Genomic DNA, 20,648 nt, shown 5'->3' on the forward strand with positions numbered 1-20,648 from the left:
TTTGTTATAAGAAAATTTTTAATGCAGGAAGTTCATAGAGTGGGTAAGCATTATACTCCAGTGAAGGTAGGCCTTTGGAAAGGAGAGAACGGAGCAGGAAAATCCATTGACTGCAGAGAACTCACCCCAAACGTACCTTTTCTTTTTGTCACTGTAGGCAGCCTCACCTTTGTGAGGGCTGGATTAGCTGTGCAACAAATGCTCCGCTCGGAATGTGGCATGCCAACAGGACTCTCCATCTGGGGAGGCTGCCAAGCCTTGACACCAGCCAGCTAAAACAGTGTTTCTTAAAAGTTGGTCTAAGGAATTCTGCCAACCCACAGTCAGGCGGCGGGCACCGGCTGGCACGTCCACCAGCATTCCTCAGACATTCAGGAGCTCAATCACCTCTGCCGCCTAGAAGGGCCCTCTGACCTGCCGCATCCATGGAGATCTCTCGTCCAGGTTTAACAATCACGTTTTCACCAAAAATCCCCTGCCCGGACTGCCTACATTGCCTCAATTTCTTCAAGCCTGTTTCTATCAGAATCATACACACAGGGTATCTAGTAGTGTCTTATACGAGTAGGCACCAGTGCTCGCTTCAGCAGCACATGCACTAAAATTGGAAAGATACAGAGAAGGTTAGCAGAGCTGCTGAGCGAGAACGGCACACAAATTCGTGAAGCATTCCATATATTTAAAAAAATATAGATACCATATACCCACTACCTGCTGTGTCAGGCACTGCTCAGCCCTTTGCATCCAAACCTTGCAATGACCCTGAGAGGAGTTATCATTATCCCATTTTACAGATGAGAAAATGGAGGCAGAAGCTTTAAATAGCTTAGCCAAAGCCACATGGCTTGTAGATGGCAGAGCTGGGATTTAAATACAGCTCTATCTACTTACAAACATGTTTATTTAACCGCTATGCTGGATTGCCTTCTTCAGCAGCCAAGTGGCTATTCAATCCATGTTCGCTGGGAGATACGTGAACCTAACTGAGAAATTCAGGCATCCTGCCTCGTGTCTCCCCTTGCACACCTCCTGTATGTCCCAGTGTCCCAGCGTCCTCTCTGCTCTGTGTAGTGGAGGTGCTAACCGATACATTCCACTGGGCCTGGAAGAACGTAAACACATCTGGAAGGAGGCCGCCATGGAGCAAACCAACCTCCCCCAAGTACGGACAGGACGAGGTGTCTGTAAATAATCATAAGCGTGTGAAGACATTCTCTCCCCTGGGGCTCCCTCTGCAAAAAGTTGATGGTAATTGATGAGGCTACAGGGGCATGCCAACACTTCTGCTCTTAGAACCAGGTGTGGTTATTTACAGAAATGTCACTTTTCCCAGCCCTCCCTCCCCATCTCTGCCAGAGGCTTGGAGACAGCAAATATTAATTTACTGCTGCCCCGGGGCTCAAGGCAATGAGCCACCTGTCCCCCCGCTGCCTACAAACCAGGCTCAGGCTCCTGCTCTGGCTGAGAGTTGCTTCCTCTTTGGGAATGTGGAGAGAGAAAGAGAGAGAGAGCACAGATTTGCCCCCTTTCCAGGCGGAGGGAGGCCAAGACCTCCCTGGAACCATATCACAAACTACCACGTCAATCTGAGCTTCTCACATGGCCCAGCTCATAATAGGGGGACTAGATAGACACTGGGCTAGAAGTCAGAATATGTGGACCCTGACCCCAGGTGGGCCATCTGTTAGCAATCAGTGTCTGAATTCCTGTTTCCACATCTGTAAAATGGGACTAGTCTTCTGTCACACGCCAGACACAAAAGGATTTTGAAAAGAATAAATTAAGTGATGGAGTCAAACTAACTGCATTGTATGAGAGATTGTCATTGTTATAGTCATGTCACAGTGCAGTCCTGTAAGCCACCAGTGCAAATACCCATGACAGGACTCGGAAAACACTTTATAACTATACTGCCAGCACTCCCGCGGCCTTGCTGGTTAGCGGCAAGAGAGAAGTCGAAATGCAGCATATAAGTTTGATTTCTCAGGGCATTTGAATTGAGGGTGAAGATCGTTTTGTTATAACAAGGTTTACACCAACCAAAAATCAATTTCACAACTAAATAAAACGTTTTTGGGAACCAGAGGGCAGAGCTGCGTTTCAAGGTTGCTCAAGCTGGCTTGAGGCTCTACCTAGAATTACCGGATCTCGGCCAGTAAAGAATGGAAAATTGTCATGCTCCTTCCCTGCTGAGGCCATAAGATCACACCAAAGGCTCCCCACTGCCAAGATGTCCAAGCTGACTTGTGCCGAGAGGCCAGACGGAGTGACAGACTAATGAGCAATAGGACACCTCAGCCTGGTGTTCCAGCTTCTTCTGGAGCCTCCATGCTGGTGCCTCTGCCCACGGTACCCCAGGGCAGTAGCCCTCCTGAATGCTCCCCACCTCTGTGCAGCTCCCATGGATGACCTTTCTCAGCCCTATAAAGTGGCAAACTTGACCTGTGAACAACAGAACCAGGATTTGAATCCAGAACCATCTACTTCCAAAAGACTGTAACGTCCTCCTAGTCAATAACTAGTTCCCATCGCAGGGGAGTCCAGTTAGAGTCAACAGGGTTTCATGTGCAAGAGGAATCGTATCTTCTTCCCTTTCATCGGACATCACCTGCAGCCACCTGGGCCTTTCACCCCTCCACAGTGGGGGCTTGTACTCGGAAAGGAAAGCCTTAGGGCTGCCCAGGTCTAAAAAGAACATCGGGCGGGACCAGCGGAGTCGTCCCCCTTAGTCAGGAGGGGAGCCTTTTTCCTCTTCTCGGAAGCCTCAAGTCCAAGAAAAAATCGATTGAAAACATGTACCAAAGAACAGCTTTGTTTTATTCCTTAGGAGGAGATGTTTTAGAAAAAGTTCTGCTTCCCTGACTTTGTATTAGGAAGAAGAGGATAAACAACGATTTTTATGAGCCATAATAATAGGTAGCATTCCTGAGCACTCTTTTATTTAAGTGTCACAATTTCTGCTGAGAGATTTACATGGATTGTCTCAAATGATTAAACAGCCTGCACAAGATTCTTTATCCCTATTTTACAGGGGAGGGACGGCAGCTCAGAGTAATTGACCCCAGATGACACAGTAGAGAGGCGGCTTGCACTCACTGCCCGGGCATTCTGAGCAAAGCCCCCGGAGAACCTGAAGCCTCACATTGGCCGTATAGGCTCCAGGCTTTGTTCTACAAAACATATTCAATATCCTTTAAAAAATTTCTTTCCTTGGATAAACAAAATGTGGTATAGCCATACAATGGCATATTATTCAGCCATTAAAAAGAAGTACTGATCCATGCTACCACACAGATGAACCTTGAAGACATCATGCTAAGTGCAGTAGGCCAGACACAAAAGGACAGATATTGTGTAATTCCATTTACGTGAAGTATCTAGAATAGGCAAATCCATAGAGACAGAAAGTAGAATTCAGGTTATCGGTGGCTAGGGGAAGCAGAGAATGGAGAGTTATTGCTTAATGGGTATACAGTTTCTTTTCAGGGTGACAAAAAAACTTTGGAAATAAACAGTGGTGATGGTTGCACAACATTGGGAATGTAATTAGTGCCACTGAATTGTATGTTTAAAAATAGTTAAAATTGCAAATTTTATGGTGGGTGTATTTATGTTTTTTATGTTATAAAAACTTTTTTTTAAATCTCTTTTCTGCTTAAATTAACCAAAATTGATTTCTGTGGCTTGCAACTAAGAGCCTGCCTGACCCACCATCTAAGACGGAACTCATGCTCTAGGTCACAACAGTAATGACCAGTCCAAACACCTTGAAAAGCATAAAAAACAAACAGATGAGTAAAAGCTAGAGAGTAAACAGCAATTTGCCTGGGTACAGACTGGACTGGGGGATTCTATTGCATGGGTTCTCAAAGAGTACCTGTGCAGGATGAGAGGTTGCGTTTTGGAAGCATCCAGGGGGAAAATCTTATTTTAACAGAATCCCTTTTAAATAGAAAAATATGTCAGAGATGGAAACTCTGACTGCAGGTCATCTGTTGTGCACTACGGCAAACTCAGTAACAATTCCACCTGTTGCACCAGGAAGCCCTGGTGTCAAAGAGTCCACCAAAGACCGGGCGGTACCCAGGCCAGATTTCCTGGAAGCGGTTGTTCATCATGGAGCCCACAACTCCGTGGGGTAGGAGCCCAAAGCCCAGGATAGAAAATGGAGAATCTGAAGTCAACCAACAGTCGTTACCGCAGTAGCCCGGCTGCTGTATTCTCTGTCCTTGGTGCTGGGCTAAAGGAGGAAAACAATTTTAGTTGTTACTCCAGCTGCGCTCTCCCGGCCTAAGCCCTCCCTCCAAACTGTCTCCGTATCTCTAACGCCTCTCCATCCCCAAGCCATTGCCCAAGTTGAAGCACCATCTCTTGCCCGGACCAGGGCGACAACTTCCTAACCGGTTTCATTCATTCAGCAGATATCTGTTGGGTACTAACTATGTACTAGGCTCTGTTCTAGATCCTGGGGAAAGTAGTGAACAAGAGACAAAACCACTGGCCCTCAGGGAGCTGACACTCCTGTGAACCCCAGCATTTAGCATCGCTCCTTTACAGTCCATCCTCCATGTCAGCCAACAGAGAAATCTTTCAAAAACACAGATCTGATCACAGCTCTCCCAGGCTGTAAATTCTCCCCGGCCCCTCATGCTCAAGGACGAAGTTGAAGCCCCTAAGCAGGACTCACAAGACCCTTCCAAACTTAGCCATGCTAAACCATGCAGCTTCATCTTCCCCTTCTCCCTGCGCCACCATCCCATTTATGGCGAAAAGAGCTTGGAACAAACAGCAGGAAGCATCACTTGGTGTACCTGGAACATGTGGGCAGGAGGCTCAGCAGATGTGTCCAGCCCCCTGTCCTCTTGGCATCCTGCAGGGAAGGAAATTTGGGCTGCAGAGGGCTCTACCCCAATTAGTCTCCACTTTTGGGGAGCAAATGTGAAAGTGGCATTGCCCCAGGAAGGGGGGAAAGAATAAACATTTAGGACTCAGGCACCAAGGGCTGCAGGCTGAAGAGCCAGGTATATAGAGGACTGCTGGGAGATGCCGGCTGCCTAGCATCTGGAGACCCTGGAGCTCCCATTCCATGGGAAATTGAATTCAGGCACAGTTGATTCTGGCTGAGGAGAGGGTAAAACTTACCCAGGTCCCATGGGATTTGCAGCCTGTTCTGGGATCAGAGAATCATCCATCCTAGCTATCCCCACTGTGAGGCAACCCAGAGAGAGACACTAGTGTCATTCTTCAGTTCCACCCACCTCCAGACACGTTCCCATCAGAGCACAGGCCCCATCTGAGGCCTCAGGCACACCACACTCTTCACTCCCCAAGCATGCCAATCACTCTGATGCCTCCAGGTCTTTATACATGTGCTCCCCGGTGCCTGTGGCACTTTTTCCCCTGTCTATCTGGAGAATTCTTTCCACAGATGTCAAAGAGAGCAGCTGACAAAAGGCAGTGGTTCTATGTCATCATTCAAAGCCTTAATTCTCTCCACTGAGAGCTCTGATTACCCCCATACATATATACCATTTCATACATTAGGCAGAATTAAATTTGCTCCCCCAGGAGTCCTGCTTAACTTTGCTTATTGCAATCCATTTCTCTATATTCTATGTCACCACTGAATTATGAGCTCCCCGAATCTAGAGATCGTGCCTGCTGTCTCTATATTCTGCCTGCCACAGACCAGGAAATCAGAGAATTTGGACGATATCAGATTGGAGTAGAAACATCAAGCGTTTTCCTGCCGTGGAGCCTTAGCACATGCTGTTCCCCAGCCTGGGATGCTCTTCCCATCATTCCAATAACTGGCTCCTTATTCTACAGGTCTCAGCTTATATTTCAGCTCCTCTTAAGCCAATGTAACATAAGTTATTTTCCACATGGCACCCTGTTCTTTTTCTCCATAGGCCTTTTCATCCTTTATAATTTCGTGTGCAGGGTCTACCTCTCCTGCTTGACTGTAAGCTCCATCATGCCTAGAACTGTGTCTCCGGCGGAGGGGGACGTAGCTTAATCTGTAACCGTTTTTTAAGAAGAGAGTACATCTGACCCAGAAGAAAAAGTCAAGTTAGGAGTTTAATTCTTCCTCCCCACCCCGCCCGGCCCCACTCCCACGCCTACAGCAGCCGTTCTCCGCCTGCTCCACACTGGCTGACTTGGGCAGTTTTAACCATTACTGACACCTGGGCCCCACCGCCAGGCCTTCTGGTTCCATTATCGGAGGTATTTCCTGGACAAGGTGAGGTTCAGACGCTGCCCGGGCGCTTCTCATGCACAGCCAGAGCTGGGACTCACTGCCCTAGAGTGGGGCTCGCTCTCCCAGGTTTCTCATGGCCTCATGGAGACCTGACTGCCAGCTTTGCCCCTGAGATCACTGTTGTCACATGACAGGAAGAAGCCCACAGCTCCTCTGGCCACCTGAGTACCAGCACCCGAGCTCCTTAGAGCAGGTAAGACTTGAGACGTCACAGGTTCTGATGCTCCACCGAGAGGCTCCCGAAGAGCAGATGCCATGGAGCAGGCAGACAGAGCTGGCTCATCGCAGAGAGGAGCTAAGGCAGCTGTTCCCTCGGGAAGTGGCTAACGAAGCAGGACAGTCACCCAGCTGGGGCCTGGCTTCCCGCCTCAGGATTTTTGTCTGCCTCTAGCTACACTGCCTTCGGACAAACAGCCTTCCCAGGGGACTGGTCTCCGGCCAGCCTCTCCCCGGTCCCGCACATTAGCAGTGGGATGCTGCTCTCGTGGTTTATTCTGAATATAATCCTCACTCTTTCAGAATAAACATTCTTGAGCAGAAAGAAGTTGTCATCAGATTGATGCTTAGACAGAGAGCTCTGACAGTGGAGTTTTTATTAGGAGTATAATATCTTTCAGTCCACAAACTTTCACTGCATTTCTTCTAAAGACCAATCACTGAGCTAGAGGCAGGAAATCAAAAAAAAAAGAATAAGACGCAACCCCTCCTGTCCATGAGCTAGTGGAGGAAATAGGCTGATAAATAGAACACTGTAGACAAAGGTGAACGTGTGAAGCCAAGGAAGTGCCTGAGGTCTCGTGGGAGACCGGGAGGAGATTCCTGAGCTCAGTCATGGAGGAGGCTGGGAGCTGGCCACGCAGAGGTGAGGGGACTTCTGAGGCAGAGGGGTGAGTGGGAACAAAGGCTGGTAGAGCAAAGATGAGGGATCGCCTGACCGACAGAGGAAACTGCATTGAGAGGAGGAAACACAAGTGCCGTGGAGCGTACTGTATGGGAGAGGAGACAAAAGAGCAAATGCTATACAGCGCTTCCTGTGTGCCGGCACTATCCTAAGTGAGCGCGCGTGTGTGTGTGTAAAAGATTTCTTCATTTATTTGCTTACTTAATTCTCATAGCAACCTAATGAGATAAGATGATCGCCCCCATTTTACAGATGAGAAAACCAAGTCCCAGGCAGTATGAGTAACTGCCCCAAATCACACAGCAAGTGACAGAGGCAGAGTTTATACCAAGGCAGGCTGGCTCCGGAGCTCACACTCTTAACCACCATGCTCCAGTTTCTTGATAGCTGACTGGAGTAAGCCACGCCTGAAGAGACTGGCTGTTCTCCTGTATGGGGAAAGGGAGCCACCGAAGAATTTTACACCAAGAAGTGGGCCCATCACATGCAGTTAAGACAGAGCTGAGGGAGAAGGTTTGAGGGCAGGAATAGCCATTGGAAGATTGGAAGTAGAAGAGGAGAAAGAAAAGTCTGAACCAGGGCCATTGTACTAAGAGTGGAAAGGAGAGAAGGGACTTGAGAAAAATGCTGGCATTTGAATTAGTGTGACTTGGTGATTGATTAGAATCGGGCATACAGGGTGGAAACAAGAGTGCCCCCCAGAGTTCTAATTTGGGTGGGAAACACAGCATTTAGGAGGAAGGGTGGTGGTCAGTTTGGGACACTCTGAGTTTGGGATGGCTGTGGGCACCCAGTGGGGGTGGAGGACAGGCAGTTGGATGCCTGACTTCCACAATGGCAGTGTGGTCAACTGCTTTGCGTGAGCATCGTTGGCGGGGCAGGATGAGGATGAAGGCAGGAATAGGCCTATCTCTCCCCAGACCTCTGAGTACCCCTCCACAAGATGGAGCATCAGTACCTATCATTTCTCAAACTCTCCAAAGTACTGAAACATTCACTTTTGACTGACATTTGGCTCTTTCTCTACAAGCAGGCAAAGGTAGATTTTCACTTATCAAAGGCATTCATTATTCTAATGTAATTTCTCTGCAACCAGTTAGAGTTTTTTTCAAGGTAAAGCCATTCTGATCCGAAAGACAGAATTGCTTCATGTCATCATGACAGGTCCATTTAGGGATGCCAGCGGCTGATAGCATCCCTTCCAGGCTCATTTCTGGGAGCCGAAACTCATTCCAGTGGTTTGGGGCCTCTCAGGCAGTTTGCTGAAGCAGCGAAACTCCTTTGACTACTGCTATAGATTCAGGTCAGGACATCTTAGCCAAAGAAATAGCCCCAGAATACCAACTACCCCCTGGGGTCCTCTAGCTTTTCCCGTCTCAGTTGAAAACAGGAAAAGTAGCTTCTCTGATTGCAGGAGACGTAGGTGTCCATGTGCTCTGTTCCCAACACCTACCCCGAGGAAGCCTCTTTCTTCTGAGTCCGTCTCCAATCAGCTCAGCCACTCCATCCTGTCTCCATCCTTCACGCTGTTAGTTCCCACTCATCACACCAGGAACACACATCAACATTAATCACACCATTGGAAGCCGTGGTCTTGCACGCTGTACCACAAAGCTACATCATTAGTTCAGCCTGACGTTTCCCTCATCCGTCTTTATTTTTAGACACAGGTAAGAAATCTTAAGGCGGTGGAAAAAGCTACAGTTCTGTTGAGGGGATGTTGCAATGACCACTATTTGTCTATCCAGTAACCACTCTCCCCTCTATTCTGTAGGGGCAGCAAAGTGCCCAGCTAAGAGACTAGGGGGGTCTCAACAAGAGATAAGTGGTTGGGGCTTCTGGAAAATCACTTGAAAGAGGGCTGACTCAGCTGAGAATGAAGTCACGCTTTCTCTTCTTCCTGTTGGCACAGTGATGTGACAACTGGAGCTCCTCAGCCTTAGCCGCTGACCTCCAGACTTCTTTTACAAGTCAGAAAACAACTTGATAATGTGTTTAAGCCACTGTGTTTGAGTTTCAGCTCCTAGGCGCTCTGCTGCCGTCTCAGGAGTCTCCCCTGAGATCGTAGAAGAGCATGAGACCTAGAACGGCCTTCCCTAGCCTTGGCAGATGTTTCTTTGAGAACAGCCACTCGAGTTCTGGAAAATTACCATTACATGCGTCGCTCTTCCACCCTAAGTCATGAGTTCCTTGAAGACAAACACTCTGACTTATTTGCAGTTATGTAGCAACACCAAGCAAGGCAAGAACTCTGCGAATGTTTGTTGAATGAATAAGTAGAAGCTGCACCAGGGTCTAGTGGTAAGGATGGAGACCCTGGAATTGGCTGATTGATGAAGCTATGTGCCATCAGCCTTGTGTGTAGGGTGCCGCCATCTTTACCCAAAGGCAAAATGCACCAGGCCCCACTGTCTCCGTGCAGTTGTTGCTGAATTGGTACCTCCCTGGAGTGAGAAGAAACACTTCTTAGGCATTAAAATATTCTACCCTGCTTAGTCACTCAACGGAAAAGCATTCTATAGCTTTACAGACTAATCTACGTTTTTCACAAAATTTTTATTAAGGATCTTCAAGGGACTGATAATTAACTATGACAACTGATTTGTGAGTTAAATGTCCTCATTGCTCCATTTTACTGGTGAGAAGCCTGAGGTGCAGAGGGTGAGTTGACTCACCCAAGGAAGGTCATGCACCATTCCGTGGTAAGGCAGGGATCTGAACTCTTGCCTCCTGTCTACTTCATCGAAGTTCTAGAACTAGGCTGAGATATTCTCGACTCCAAAAGGGAGGACATGGGGCCCTGAAGGAGGCCTACGCTTCCCACCCTATGATCTCTAGGCTCTTCCAGTCCCCAGCGGAGAAGCAGGGGTGCAGAGGGGGAGGGCCATGAGCCGCTGGCAGCCTGAAGCCCCGAGTCCCTCCTGAGACCTGAAAACGTGTGCAATTGCCTAAATTAAAATCAATATGCTGCTTGGCTGGAAGGCTGCGCAATTGTTTTTGAAGCTGGGTATATTATGTTCTAAATGTTTAATCTGGCAGAGGCCATAAAAGACGAGTTCCAGGCCATTTGGAGCTTATATTGTGAACAAGATGGTCTGGGAGGCAGCTAAAACCAAAAAAATGACAGCAATTCCGACAGAGTGGCACAGACAAATTGATCTGGTTCTGACGTGGGTGCGGGGCAGCAGTTTGTGGGGCAAGAGACTCCATCGTTGACAGGAGAAGGGTAGTGATAAAAGCAAGGTGGTGAGCATCAGATTTCGCTTTCCAACGCCTGGGGAGGCTTCCCTGAGATCGCAAGAAAAATCAATGTGTCTAAGGCAGACGTGCTCATTCGTGGCGCCAGACAGTCAAGACACGCAATCCTACCGTCCGGATGTTGAGAGATGCCCATTCAGCACGCACAGGTTTGATGCACCACATACCCAAGAGGGCAAGTCCTCCCATCCCGAAACCTGAAGCTGAAATAGGAACATATATAGTCCCAGCAAGGCTCCTCCTATGGGAGGCTTCCCAACCGAGGGAAAAAGTGTAGCCTGCTGGTTAGATGCTCAGGCTTAAGTGTCAGGATATGGATTGGAATCCCAGCTTTCTACCTACTCAGTACATGCCACTTTGTAACCTGTCCTAGTCCTCGTAGGAATAGGAGTACTGGTCTATCAGCATTGTGGAGAGAATTAAATAATCGGTACAGTCTGGTATACGCTAAGTGCTGAATAAATGCTAGCTGTTAGTATTAAGGTTCTCAGCATGCAAAAGAGCATGGACCAAGTATAGCAATATTTAAATGCCAGGAAAGGTCACGGCCTGGCCTCTCCTGTCTGTGCTGCAGGCATTAGGTACATTCTTTGCAATGGATGGTGTCTGGCATCTCTCAGTTTCTCTCACGCCAAGGGTGTGGCATTGGGCTTCAGAGCAGGGCTAGCTTGAGCCTTGAAACAAGCTCACTGATGTGTACCCAGCGTTTATCAGATTGCATCCTCCTTCTGGAAATAGCCTCAGGGCACAAGGACCATCACAGATTGTACGCTCATTACATGCCAGGCACTGTCAAGGACTTCACAGCTATTCACACTGATTTCTCACAACTCTGTGAGCAAACTGAGGCACAGAGAAGGAAGGAAATTTTCCCACAGTCACACAGCAACCTTGGAAGGAGGCAGAAACCACGGATTTTCTAAATTTAGATTTCTAAATCTGGTATTCTTTCCACGACTTCACAGCTGTGCCTTTATTTATAGAAACATAAATAAGATTTCAAAGGAAATGTTTGGCTTGCTTAGAAAGTCAACAGTTTTCGAGAGTTTTTGAGAGTCTATAAAATTACTTTAATTTAGCCCATCTGTCTACAGAAACTCACTGCATTAATTACAAATGCTGTTACCTGCTCATTCAAAAAAGAAGAAATATGCAAAATTGCTACTCGTGACAGTATGTTATGCCAATAGTGCGCATCACCTGTTTGTTCACTGAGAGACATTGCCATGTAGTGGAAAATAGGAGAGCTCTGAAGGCAAGAAAAGGGTTCAAATCTTGGCTTTACCACGTGCCAGTTCTGTGTCCTTGGGTGAGCTGCTTAACGTCACCGAAACTCAATTTCCTCGTATGGAAAAGGCAGTTATTAATACCAATTTCAGGGTTGTTGGGAGGATTAAGTGAGATAACATATGCAAGGCATATATATATATATATACAGCGCCTAGCACCTAGGAGGTACCAAATAATGGGAAGCTATCATTACTCCCAGGAAGAACTCCACTTCTTTAAAGCATCCTCCAATTCAGATCTATTACTCGCTCAAATAAGCAAGTTTCGCCAAACACAACAATCTGATAAGCCAGCAAATTCCACTTCCAGGAATCCAGCCCGAAGAAATGCTCACGCCTGCAGAGAAAGATGTGTGTGTGTGTGTGTGTGATGATATTAATTACAGAATCGTTTGTAATGGTGGGAAACGGGAAACAACCCATCTATCCATCTAAAGAGGACTGGTTAAATAAATTAGGATTTATCTATATCAGGGCAAACTGTTTCTATAAAGAGCCAGATAGTAAATATTTTTAGCCTTTGTGAAGGATGCAGCCTTCGTCACAACAGCACAGCTTTGCCGTGGTAACACTAAATCAGCCGTAGACAAAATGTAAAAGAATGCACATGGCTATGTCTCAAAAAGCAAAAAACCAATTTTATTTACAAAAACAGATGGAAGGCAAGACTTGGCCTCAGGGTTTGCTGACCCCTGATGTATATGGTTAAATACTATGCAAACAAAAAAATAAATAGGGCCAGCCCCCGTGGCCTAGTGGTTAATTTCAGCACGCTCCACCTCAGCAGCACAGGTTTGGTTCCTGGGTGCAAACCTACACCACTTGTCTGTCAGGGGCGTGCTGTGGTGGCAGTTCACGTACAAAACAAAAAAGATTGGCAATGGATGTTAGCCCAGGCAAATCTTCCTCAGCAAAAAAACAAATAAATGAAGTAGACCTGTATGTGTTTAGACAGAAAGATATCCACAAGGACTCCTACAAATCATAAGGTAAAGGTAAACAATGTCCTACAAATTGGGAACGTGAGAAATTGGGAATTGGCTCATGTTCATGTAAAGAAAATCAACAGGCAATTGATAAAAGAGGAAATTCAAATAGCCAGTTTGAAAAGTTACTCAAGTATCTAGCTGATTAATTTTTCCAAATGCAAACTAAAACAAGATCCAATTTTCCTTCATCAGATCTACAAAAATTAAAACACAGACAAGATCAAGTGCTGGTGATACTGTAGAGAAAAGAGTGCTCTCGTACCTGCTGGAGGAGACGCAGTGAGGACACTCACTTGGATGCTTCTTCAGCAGAGTCTATTAAAACTGTGAGTGTGCATATGCTATGAGCCAGCACTTTCTCTTCTAGGTCTCTACCCCAGGGAACCACTTTCACACGCGTGCGACAAGACTGGATAAGGAAGCTAATTGAAGCATTGCAATGGCGAGAAATTAAAACCGACCTCAAGGTCCATCAATAATGGGATGGACAAAGATAATGCAACAATTCATGTGACAGAGTGCAATTCAGCAGTGAAAAGGAATAAGCCGAATCTTGGTTCCCAAGTGTAGACAGATCTCAGAAATACGATGCTGAGTTTCAGCAGAATCCTGACAGTAAGACACAAATTATATAAGAACGTGGACACAAACGACAAACAGCACTATACATTTACCACAGGTATGTGTGCATGTCTACAAAGGTGTTTAAAGAAAGATCTGGAAGGACACACACCAAGCTCAAATTGTAGGTACCTCAAGGCATAGGATAACTAACTTTTTAAAAAGAATGTATCTATGTATCATTCTATAATTAAAATAAATTTAACAAAAAAGACGTTCATGATACGTTAAGTGAATAACCAACTTACAAAACCACGTATATTTTATGATGGCATTGTATTTTTAAGATGGTTATATATTGCTTTTGTGTGTGTTTGTGTGTGTGTGTCTATCTGTCTGGAAGGGTATATACCAAATAGTTAACAGGACTGTGTGGTTGTGGAATGGGACAGGGGTCTGTGGAAGGATATATCAGTCCACTCAGGCTGCCATACAAAATACCACAGATTGAGGGGTTTAAACAAGAGAGATTTATTTCTCACAGTGCTGGAGGCTGAAAGTCCAAGATCCAGGTACCAGCGAATTTGGTTTCTGGTGAGAGGTCCCTTCCTGGCTGGTAGCTGGCCGTCTTCGTGCCGTGTCCTCCTCGCATGGCCATTTCCTCAGTGTGTGCACCCCGGAGGGCAGGAGGAGGGCGCAGGAGGACCAAGCTCTGAGGACGCTAACCTCCTCTGATGAGGGCCCCACCCCTATGACCTCATTTTACCCTTAATTAGACTTGGAGGCCCCTCTCCAAATACAGCCTCACTGGAGGGGGGCCTTCAACACAGGAATTTTGAGGGAACACAGACGGTCGGCCCATAACGGAGACTTTCCCTCTATCGATGAGAAAGTCCAGTGTGGAAACCACACTGCAGCTGCATCGGCTGGGTTCTCACTCCAGCTGTGCCACTTCAGAGCTGTGCGGCTGTGCACAAGTCAACCGCAGCTTCTTCAACTGAAAATCAGAATAATGATATTATCTAATTTGGTGCTTACTGCGGGCCAGCTACTCTGATAAGTACTTCATATCTATTACCTCATTTACTTCTCACTTCAGCCCTATGAGGTAGCATCATGGCCCCATTTTAGAGATGAGGAAACTGAAGTGCAAAGAGGTTGAGCGACTGGCCCGAGTCACAATGCTGGAACGTGGCAGAGCTGGCACCAGAGACCATAATCTAAGTCCTAACCAGAGCTCTAAGTGTAAGTTATTGCTATTTTCACTTTATACAGCATGTACAAATATATAAAGGTTTTATAATCCTTGAATTTTATAACTTAGAAATATATGTCTATGTACATATAGTACTGGTTTGCCATTGCTACTGTGACAAATTGCCATAAACTTAGTGCTCAAAACAATAAAAATTTACTTTCTACAGTCCTGGAGGTCGGAGCTCTGAAACCAAGGCGCTGGCAGGGCTGGAGTCCTTCCGGAGGCCTTCGAGGAGAATCCATTTCCTTGTCGCTTCCAGTTCCTAGAGGCCTCCTCATTCCTCGGCTCATGGTCTCTTTCTCCATCTTCAAAGCGCATTATTCCAATCTCTGGCCCTGTCACCACATCTCCTTTTTCTGACTCTGCCTCCTCCTGCATCCCTCTTACAAGGACGTTGTCATTACATTGGGCCCCCCAAGATAATCTCCCTACATCAAGATCCTCAAAGTAACCACATCTGCAAAGTCCCTTTGCAACATATTCACAGGTTCAGACATTAGGACAAGGACATCTTTGAGGGTCATTATTCTGTCTAATGTATCTATATATAATATAGATATATTACATATGTTATATATATAATTATACATATATTATGTATACTATATTATAATATATATTAGATATATTATATATCTATATATAATATAGATGTATTAGACAGATATATATATACATACACACACATAGGTGTTAAAATCTAATAGAGGAAATCTGATATTTTAACCACATGTTATACATACATGATGCATACCTACTAACAGCACATTTGTCTTCACAGCACATTAGACATCGACTATGTTTCCATGTGTATACTATTTTTAATGGAAGAAATCTGAGCTCAGGAGAGGGCGTCTGGCTGAGCCTCCCGCCCAGGAGATGAGGGCCTGGGGAGGTCAAGTTTCGTGTCTGCCCACATGGTTAAGAATCACTGATCTAGCTCAACAGAGCAGGTTAGAAAAAAAGTGGTGGTTTACTGGTCACTCAAGTCCCCCAGGCCCCACAGCACTGCAGATGTCTGATTTGGGACAACGAGATGACTTGAAGAACCCACCCCCACTAGTGGGTCAGGCAAACAGATCCAGAAAGAATCAAAGGGCCGCTTGTCCGAACTGGTCCCAGGGCTCAGTCAGCATCAATTCTGACACAGCTCCCCGGCACCTCCCCACTCAGGTTTGGCAATGTCTTCTAAAATAGCTTTACTCCAACCAGCCAAAGCACTAAAGCTTCTGCTCCGGGAAAGAAGAGAGCCTTGTGGTTTCCTTGAAAAATCCTTGCATCTGGTGTTCGGCTGTAAGAGCCTCAATGGTGCCACTAAGTTGATTCTGTTTCTTCTTGAAAACACTCCCTACATAATTCCGTGCATTTTAATTTCCAATCAGCAAGGCTTTGTCAAGGCAACCGCGGTGCTGCTGAGTGACAGTCTCAGAGGCTGCTGTACGGACCCTCAATTTACCTCCCTGCTGAGCCTGTTTGAAGAGACCATCTATAGTTCTGAGCTATGGGCCCCTGCCCCCCTCGCTGTGCTGCCTGGCCTGACGCAGCTCCCACCTTGTGTGAGCCTCACAACGGGCTTTGCTTTGACTTTCCGTCTCTGCCAGGCCCTTTTCCAGTTGTTCAAGAGAAAACTATGGGAGCCTGATAGATATGGTCACCTCACAATCTGCCACGCTAGCTTCACTGGGCAGGTGAATGCAGGCCACACCAGGAAGGCAAGGGGGAAAGGTCAGAGGCCAGAAAAGCCAGCCTCCCCCTCTGCATGCCCTGCTGCTGCCAATAGGTCAAGAGAAAGGCAGGGGATCCCCAAGTGCCAAGTGGGGAATGAGGCTTGAGCAGACTGATATGATGTCTCTGTTGCTAACCCTGTCACCACACCTTGAGCAAGCCACTTCTACTTGCTGAGTCTGAGTTTCCTTATCAGACCAGTTTGTGAGGCAACTCACATCCCTGATAAGAGCCCATGACATCGTCCCTTGCACTTTATTACAGAGGACCATTAAGATTTCTTCCAGCTCAAAGAGTCTACAACATTTTGCTGGAGTAGCTCCGCACTGTGGGTGGAAAAAAATGAACCTAGACTATGATTTTGTTCATCAAAATTACTTGAAATGAGAAGTTTGCACAACTGAAAATTTTCAGAGTGGGTCAAGAATGCGATTGTTTAAACATGTTTCCATTCCTTCATTCTTACACAAATCTTTACAAGCAAATGGGTGTTGAAAACTGATAAACAGTATATATTATCTGGAGTCAATTTGGAGTTCCCGTCTTGTGAGACAAAACACACCTCTCGATACTATAAGCCATGTGCCTCAGGGTTTTTTCTTCCTAATTTTAGATATAATTTAAATCCATCAAATGTGACAAATTTTCATAGGGCCTAAGACATAGCAGCATAGAAAAGAGGAGGCAGGGCTATGCATTAAGAAAAGGGAAATATCTATTGAGCACCTATCATGTATCAGGCACTGTACCAGACACCTTCGATGAGACAGAAGTTCCCCCAAACTTCAAATGAGGAAACACACTCAGAGATGTTACGTAAGTGACCCAGGTCACACAGCTAATTGTGTGGGTGTTGGGATTCATAATCTGTCTCTAAATTCCATGCTACTTTTTTTTATATCATGCTGTCTCTCCAGCTTGTTTAAACAAGAAAAGTTTTCAAAAAACCACGGAGAAGAGGGTGTTGGACGTGACCATAAAATCTGCAAGTTAGCTATATGAAAGGTTACAACAAATAAAGTCAAGTTCGGTTAATCATAAAACGGAGCCTCAGTTCTCTCAACATTTAACTGAATGTCTATGAGTATATTATCCCAGGGAAAGAGTCCAAACTCATATGCGTATTCTTGGAATTTGGCTGTGGAAACCAAGTCAAGATTCCCTTTTTTCCCCCAAATGCCCAGAGGTCTTCAATGCCTCTCCTAAGTCTGTTTCTCCCTCTTCACCTCTTTCCTCCGTAATTAGCACAGCTCAGCTGGTGCCTTTCATGGTCCTGACAGCCTGGAGGGCTAGAGGCGTCACAGGAGACAGTGGAAGGAGATTTGCAATGACTTATGACGGGGTAGCGTCGTCCCCAAGAAGGTGCCAAGAGGTGGGAGAAGCAGGGTTTCTGGGGTTTATTGGCTGTGGGTGCATTTCACTGTATCATCCACGCCTGCACCACTGCCTTCCCAGGACTTAAAGTGCTACAAAGACTAAGGATGTTTTACCAGATTACGAAGAATGGCCCTACTCTCCTTCTACACGACTATGTCTCGGGTCCTGTCAAAAATTGTTACCTTTGATGAAGAGAGCATATTTAAAAAGAGGAGGCATAAAAACTCATTCAAATAGCTTGCAGTATCAAGAGGCACGCCATCTCTCACAAGGCAGGAATTCCGAACTGACTTTGATCAAGGTTTCTTAACCTCGGCACTAGTGACGTTTTGAGCCAGATGATTCTCCGTAAGAATAATAAAGCAGCATGTCTACATCCTGCTTCCCTACCTAACTCCTACTCATCATCCGGGTTTCTGCTTAAACATCACGTCCTCTGAGTAGCTTTCCCAGCCTGACTCCCAGCCTGGAGTCTGGAGGACGAATCGCCCACGACGTGCTCCCGGGCACCCCGAGCTTCCCCCACTGAGCATTCTGTTGTAATGATCTGTTTACGTAGATGATGTGGCAGAGAATTTATGTAGTTATCTGATCCACAGTCTATTCTATTTGTTGCTTTCCAGTCTGATCCCTCATTCGTTGCTTTCGTCCCCCAGCACCTTTGTGAAATTGTGATCACGCCTCTACCTTCACATCTTTGGTTATGGAGAACCCCCTACATCTCGAGACCATTTTATTTCTGGAGAGCTCAAAGCGGGTCCTAATAGTAACCCCCAGTCTTTCTTCTTAATCTCTCTTTGGTCCTGGTTTTACCCCTGGGGGCCACCACTTTGAGAATGACAGGTAGGTGTAAGCAACTCAGAATTGTTCAGCACTCTCATCCCAAGCTGACCTCTGCCAGCCGCCCAGTCTCTTCTGAGTTCATGTCTGCTGGGCCAGTCAGCTGGGCATATTTAGGGAAGACAGACCTCTTGCTTTCCGAATGAGACAAGTGCAGTAAGAGAGGCAAACCACAGGAGGGACAAACAAATCCCTTCTGGGCTCAGCCTGGGAAGTCGGGTCTCGGTCTGGGTCCCTGTTCCCTGTCGGCAGGGAGCAGAGTATCAACAATGCAGCCTCTGGAATCAGAGGCCCCTCCGCTCCCACCCAGGTTGTATTGGGACAAGAAGTGGAGGCAAAATCTACACATATCTTTGAGAAGTCCAAGTGTGTATACCAAGGCTCAAACCCGGTCATTTGCCCAATGAGGGTGTTACGGACTGAATGTCTGTGTCACCCCTAATTTTACATTGAAGCCCTAACCAATAGTGTGATAGTGTTGGAAGTGGAGCCTTTGGAGCTACTTAGGGTTAGAGTAGGTCATGAGGGTAGAGCCCTTACGATGGGAACAGTGGCCTTATGAGAAGAGGAAGAGGAGATTTACCCAGATGTGCACGTGCTGAGGAAAGGCCATGTGAAGACGCAGTGAGAAGGCAGCTGTCTGCGAGCCAGGAAGAGAGCTCTCACCGAGAACCAGATTGGGTGGCACCTTGATCATGGACTGCCCAGCCTCCAGAACTGTGAGAAATAAATGTCTGTTGTTTAAGCCGCCCAGTCTATGGTATTTTGTTATGGCAGCCTGAGCTGACTGATACAGCAGGCAACCCAGAAAGTAGTTCACGCACATGGAGGAGAGACGGGAAGGAGAGCAATAAAGTGAGTCCTCTTGCTCGCCTCGCAGCTCGTCTTGCACAGGCTACCAGGCTGCTCAAGTAAGCACATTCCTCCCTCCAAAGGATGGTTCCCCCGGTACCGTGCCCGGCTCTTCGGTCTCCCTGCGCCAACTTCCGACCTTCAGCACCCTGCCCCCAGACATCCCCAGCACTCCTCGGAAGGGAGCAGTGACAGGAGCATCTGGCCAGCAGCACCCGCTACTTCAGATGCAGCCTCAGAGTCTCTACGGAAGACAAGCCTGTCTCCCTTCTCACTCCCTCTAAATCACTCTCCCTACTGCTGCCAAAGGGGTCTTTCTAGAACACAGATCTGATCTTCTTACTTCCCTGCTTAAAGCCGTTTGAAAGACTGCCCACCACTTTTAGGGTAAGATCCAAACTCCTTCATCAAACTCCTTTGTGCTGCCCCTGCCCTCTTCCTGGGGGTCATGGTAGACCACCTGTACCCTATGTGACTATCCCACCCATCTGGAAGTTCCCCCAAAGGTCCACGCTCCCTAGGACTATCGTATCCTTGCCTGGGCCAGACCCTCTGCCTGAAAAGATCCTCTCCCCACATCTTCATCACCTGGGAACATCCTTACTGATCCTTTAAGAACCAGCTCCATCTCTCTGGGAAAAGTGCTGTGACCCACCCGCCCACACCATACCCCTCAGGCTGAATTAGTCACCCCTTCCCTCTATTCCCAAAGCTCATACGCTTACCCCTAAACCAAACAACGCATCACAACCTTCTGTATTTGTCTTTTAATCTGCTCATTTCCCCCACTCACCTCTAAGCCAAAACAATGACTAGTCTTTATTTGTAGCCCTCCTGCTCCAGACCGAGCCTGGCACATAGGAGATGCTCAATATATGTCTTTTTGAATGAATGAGTGAATGGCCTGTTATGATTGAGACAGTGAAAATCTCACCATTCTGACAATTCCTGCACCTTGTATTTAGGCCATGATCTGGTTAACAGTATATTAACACCTCTTGTATATCCTCTTCCAAATTTCGGTAAGTTTCCAAACCCGTGAACCATGGTCGAGAATTGCACGGTCCAATATGGTGACCTCTAGTCACATGTGGCATTTAAGTTAAATTAAAATTAAATAAATTAAAATTTTAATTCCTCAGTCACATGAGCCACTAATGGTTGCCATATTGGACATTACAGACCTGGAACATTTCTATCATCACAGAAAGTCCTATTAGCGCAGGTCTAGGACAAGGAGTATGAATTGGGGACGCAAAGCAAAGAATAGACGCCGTTGCCCTCAGGGCGATCAAAATCTACCTTAGTTGACTCTGGCGCATCAGAAATTACCCAA

At 46.6% G+C, this 20,648-nt stretch overlaps 1 non-coding gene across 1 annotated transcript; it reads left to right on the top strand.

Annotated features, from left to right (window-relative positions):
• Positions 1-574: 574 nt before the first annotated feature.
• LOC123279196 (U6 spliceosomal RNA) lies at positions 575-681 on the top strand. Its single transcript, XR_006517113.2, has one exon. It is a non-coding gene; the product is annotated as a U6 spliceosomal RNA (small nuclear RNA).
• The last annotated feature ends 19,967 nt before the right edge of the window (positions 682-20,648 follow it).

The sequence above is a fragment of the Equus asinus genome, chromosome 20 (assembly GCF_041296235.1).
Source record: "Equus asinus isolate D_3611 breed Donkey chromosome 20, EquAss-T2T_v2, whole genome shotgun sequence".
In the NCBI taxonomy this organism is placed as follows: Eukaryota; Metazoa; Chordata; class Mammalia; order Perissodactyla; family Equidae; genus Equus; species Equus asinus.